The following is a 6,000-nucleotide window of genomic DNA, read 5'->3' as shown; positions in this document are numbered from 1 at the left end:
TAACAAATGTCCATCTAGTCAAGGCTATGGTTTTTCCAGTAGTCATGTATGGATGTGAGAGTTGGACTATAAAGAAAGCTGAGCACCGAAGAATTGATGCTTTTGAACTGTGGTGTTGGATAAGACTCTTGAGAGTCCCTTGGACTGCAACGAGATCCAACCAGTCCATCCTAAAGGAAATTAGTCCTGAATATTCGTTGGAAGGACTGATGTTGAAGCTGAAACTCCAGTACTTTGGCCACCTGATGCGAAGAGATGACTCATTGGAAAAGACCCTGATGCTGGGAAAGATTGAAGACAGGAGGAGGAGGGGAAGACAGAGGATGAGATGGTTGGATGGCATCACCGACTCAGTGGACATAAGTTTGAATAAGGTCAGGGAGTTGGTTATGGACAGGGAACCCTGGTGTGCTGCAGTTCATGGGGTCATAAGGAATTGGACTCCACTGAGTGACTGAACTGAAGTGATGCATGATAAACTCTTACTAAAGACTGTTTATTGATTTAATGGTTTTAATTCTGCTCAGTTTTGGACTTTTGACTGATTGAATCTTAGATGGGTTATTTTATGTTTATGGTTAAGCTAAGACTCAGCCCTTAGCATTCATGGTTTACGAATAGGCCAGGTGTTTAGGGGCAGTGGTAAAGAATTCACCTGCCAAAGCAGGACACATAGGAGACTCAGGATTGAGTCCTGGATCAGGAAGATCCCCTAGAGGCAGAAATGGCAACCCACTCCAGTATCCTTGCCTGGGAAATGCCATGGACAGAGGGGCCTGGTGGGCTACAGTCCATGGGTCACAAAGAGTCGGACATGACGGAGCACACACTCAAAGATACTTAGGTAGAGTTTATGCATGGCGTTTGTGCCCCCAGTCTCTGGCACTCCTCTTTTACAGTTTCTTCTTTCACCGGAAAATGGCATTTTCTAGTCTGTTGGCTTTTTAGCTTCCGTTTGTGCTGCAGGCGAGGCCTGCTTTCAAGCTAGAAGTGGTGAAACAAGAAAATCCCTAGTGCCTCTTCCTTTTTCCAATAGTGAAATTCTTTCGGATTTCTGCTCATTTTTGGATCACTCTCCAGCATCTTCTAGTAGTTGCGTGTGTGTTTATTATTTATTTAAAAAGTTTTCTCTAGAGTTAAATGCTGCTGTCTGTGAGAGGGTTGAAGCAATATTGGTTTCTTTGGTCCGTAATCAAAAGTGAACTCAGGCATGTGAATATTGAGTCTTGGTTAGAAAGCCTTTTCCTGTACCCAGGTCGAAGAAAATATTCTAAAGTAATCTGATAACTATAACTAGGTGACACTGATACTAACGCTTTCTCCAATATTTATTTTCTCCAGTTCTTATTACTACTTAATTTTTTTGTTACTGACTCAATCTTCTTATTCATTATTGGTCTTTTCAGATTTATATTTCTTCAGGATTCAGTCTTAGCAGGATGCATGTTTTTAGCAATAAATCTAACTTTTTAGGGTGTCCAGTTGATTGGTATATAATTATCATATCTTAAGAGCCTTTGTATTTATGTGGTATTAATTTTAATTTCTCTCCTTTTACTTCTGCCTTTATTTTTAAGTCCTCTCTCTGTTTTTCTTGGTAACCATCCTACGGTTTTTAACAATTTTATTTATCTTTTTGAAGAATAAACACTTAGTTTTGTTAATCATTTCTATTGTTTTCCTATTCTCTATTTCATTTATTTCTATACTAATCTCTATTATTTGCTTTCTTCTGTTAAATTTGGGCTTAATTTGTTGCTTTTCCTAGCTCCTTGAAATATACTATTGGGTTGTTTGTTTGAGACCTGTTTTCTTAATGTAGTCACTCATAGCTATTAATATAACCTTTCCTCATAGAACTACTTTTGCTGCACCCCATGAGTTTTTATATACTGTGTTTCATCTTTGTTTGTCTTAAGATATTTTTTGATATCTCTTTTTATTTTTTCTTTGGCCAGTGGGTCTTTCAGGAGTGTCTTTACCTCACTTTAATATCCAGGTTTTTATGGATTTTCCTCTTACTGATTTTCACTGATTAGTTCAGCTTTGCACATGAGCAGAGCTACTGGGTAGACTGTCCACTCAGGTACCACTGGAAGCAGGAATGCAGTCCATGGATATTTGAACACTGGTTGCTCTTAAGTTCCATCCTTCTTCTCCATTTCCCCAGCTACTGAGCTCCTAGGATTCTTCCGGGGACCCCCTGAGTTGAGACTGGAGGGGGCCTCCTGGGAAGTGCCCTGCAATGACGGGAAGCCGGATACCCACCTTAGATTTTCTTCCCTACTGGACTGGGTCATGTGGTTTTCTGGCCATCTTACATCTGTATTTCCTGAAGTAATCCGAATCAATTTCCTTGGTGATTGCCAATTTCTTTCCTGAAGGGGCCCAGGGCATTTGTGAACGTGAAGTGACCTATAACTGATACCTCTTTTCAAAATCTGGAAGTAGAGAGCCCTTAAAATTGGTCCAGCATGGCCCTCAGAACAATCACTTGTTCAAAAAAGGACGAGAAAATACCTGAAATGACATTCCCCTGGGAGGGGATTTTAGGCTGGTAATCCAGTCTCTATAAAAATGTCTAATGGTTTTTGCAAGGATGGTGCAGGAGGTGGGAGTAATTTCTGCATAATATCAATACACACCTAATGTAGGCAAATTTTCTAGACCCAAGAACAGCAGTCCAGTAGGCTGTGCTTTCAAGAATAAAATTAAGGAAAAAAAAAAAAAGGAGTGGGGGAGGTGAATTAAAATGAACTGGCCTTTTGTGCATGGGTCACTAATGTGAACTCTGCAGAAACAATATAGGCATGTGATTCTAGCCTCTGTAGAAAAGCATCATTTGTTGCGTTGGACAGGCCCAGTCATCTACAGTGATACATTATACCAGTGAGAAACAGGTAAAGTATTGGTCACATGGGATTAAAGCTCTTTCTTGATTTATGTTTGGAAGTAGTCCTAAACCTTTTGATTAAATCCCAAGGAATTTTAGACTTTTTCCCCTGTATTTTTTTTTTTTTTTAATTTATTTAGTACTGGGAGGACAGGCCTTAAGTAGAAATAATTTGGAGGCCAAGATACAAACTGTGAAAGAAAAGGGAAGTGACAGTATTTGTACTTTGAATTAGTGAAACTGATTATCTGCTCTATTGCTTTTAACTTCTGTCTCTTTTAAAGTTGTAATCATTTTTTTGCTTACATATAAGTAAAATCTTTTCTACATTAAAGATATTGAATCTTTACTTGTTTGTGGTAAAATCCTATTTTCTAATTGGTGCTTTTTTTTAATACTGTTTTTGTTAGTTCATTTTTTTATATAGGGCAGAGCAAAGCTGTACTGCTTAAAACCCTCTTACTCTAATAAATCCAGTTTCTTCATGGTGGTTTTTGGCTGGTGAACACTGACAAAAAATAATGGGGCATATAATTAAAGATTAAAAAAGAAAAACAATTGATGTTAGAGAAATAAAGGAAATATATAAGATTAGGAGCTGGTTACGCAATAGCAAATAAACATAAAATATTAGGTAAGAACAAAAAAGCTAAAAATTAGTCGTTGTAAAGGACCTTCAATTTATATTCCTAATACAGAAGATAAATAGGGCTTCCCTGGTAGCTCAGTCAGTAAAGAATCTCCTGCAATGCAGGAGACCAGGATTCAATCCTTGGGTCTGGAAGATCCCTTGGAGAAGGAAATGGCAACCCGCTCTAGTATTTTGCCTGGAGAATTCCATGGACAGAGGAGACTGGTGGGCTAGCGTCCATGGGGTCTCTGGTGGGCTACAGTTCACGGGGTTGCAAAGAGTTGGACATGACTTAGCGACTAAACCACCACCAATATAGAAGGTAATTTAACTATATGGCCTATTATTGTCAATATCCACCAGCCCAAAAGCATCAGGAACATAAAGAAATAAGGCACACATACTCAGTATTAGGGAGAGAAATACTTATGTGGGAGATGGATGATTAGAAATGCAAATTAGGTAATTTGCATTTTGAGTAAATTTAGCTCAATAAATGTGAAAAATTAAAAGAACAGTACAGATTCCTTAAAAACATAATTTGCCAAAATAGGCTTCAAAATAAGTTCATGAGGTAAATAAAAGAACCCTATAACCACCAAATAAAATTTTATATTTAGTTAAAGTGTTCCTACAAAGAAAACAGAATGCTCAGATAATTTTACAAATGAGTTCTAACAAACATTCTTGTATTAGGTCATTTCAATCCCATGCAAACTCATCTAGAGAACATCCTCAACTTACTTTGTGTGACAAGTTTGCTGACTTGAAAATTAGACAAATATATCATGAGAAAATTACAATTACAAATGTTGATATAAACATCTTAATTATTAATAAGCTCAATTCAGCAACAAATATAATAAATCATTCCCAGTCTGGTTTCATCATAGCAAGCCAAATTTGGTTTAATCTCAAAAGAAAAAAATATCTTCACAAAATACCTTGCCTTAACAGATTAGGGCAAATAAACATATGATTATCACAATAAATACAGTAAAAGCATGAATAAATCTCATCATGCATTGATGATAAAAAGGCAATTATCAACTGGCAATACAAGGGAGTATTGCATCCTGATAAAGGGAATCTATGAAATACACACAGCATCCATTCATTTGCTCAGTGGTGAAATGTACAATTACTCCATTCACATTAGGAACAGTACAAGAATATTCACATTGCCAGATCCACTCAGTACTTTACAAGACGTCCTAACAAATCCAGTAAGAACATTAAAAAGTTATAAAATTAAAAGGACAGAAATGTATTCCATTAATTACAGATTACAAAATCATCTTATATAAGTATTTCAAAAAATTTACAGGTAAATTATTAAATTAGTAAGTTCCCTGATATAATATAAATACACAAAAGTCAACTGTATTTTCTACATACTATCATCAGTTAGAACATACAATTAAAAATAAATATGATCCACTGTAATATATAAAGTGCTCATACTTAAATCTATCAAAGGATTAACAAATGTTATATAAAAGGAGAGATATGCCATGCTTATGAATTGGGATTAATTAAAGAGGTCAATTCTCCCAAAATTGACGTAGTGCATTTACAATAACATGTATTGTTCTTTGTTTGCTTGCTTTGAGGAGCTATGCTAACTAATTCTAAAATGCATATGGAAGAACAAAGGCTTAAGAAATAGAAAAAAGAAAATAAAAAAACTTCCCTTACCAGATTTCAAGGCCAACAAAAAGACTGCAGTAATTAAGACAGTGCAGTACTGTCATCGGGTAATCAAATTTGCCAGTGGAGTACAGTAGAGAACTCAGAAATCAGCTCACACAAAATATAAGGACTTGATATGCAGTAGAAATGGCATTGAAGATTAGTGGAAAAGAGAGGGTACTGAATCTTTTCAGTCTAGGACAGCAGGTTATTCATACAAGGGAAAAAAAAAAAAAAAACCTCAGAATGGACTTAACAGTTAATGTAAAGCAGATTAAATGGAGAAGGAAATGGCAACTCACTCCAGTATTCTTGCCTGGGAAATTCCAGGAAATTTCATGAACAGAGTTGCCTGGTGGGCTACAGTCCATGGGGTCCCAAAGAATCAGACATGACTGACCAACTAAGTATGCAGATTAAATACTTAAATATAAAAGGCAAAATAAGCTCTCCTTCTCCTGGTAGTCCTGTCCTTGTGGAAACCCTTTCCTGGGTGTAGGGGTAAGGGGACCTCTGACTAGCTTCTAACCAAAGCTGCCTGGGTGTCGCTTCCAAGATTATGATAGCATGTTAGCAGTTTCTCTATAGACTCTCTCATCCTGACTTCGTGAAGTTAACTGCCAATGGAGAAGCTCACATGGCAAGTGATTCAAGGTCTCCTGCCAACAGGCAGAAAAGAACTGAGGCTTTTAGTCCAATAGCCCACAAAGAATTCAGTCTTGCCAACAATCACATGAGCTTGGAAGTGGGTGCTTCTCAGATGAGATCTTAGTCCCATCAATGT

This window comes from Bos grunniens, chromosome 24 (assembly GCF_055505025.1).
Source record: "Bos grunniens cultivar Pamir isolate PY7600 chromosome 24, Bosgru_T2T1.0, whole genome shotgun sequence".
Taxonomy (NCBI): Eukaryota; Metazoa; Chordata; class Mammalia; order Artiodactyla; family Bovidae; genus Bos; species Bos grunniens.
This window is presented reverse-complemented; position numbering follows the sequence as displayed.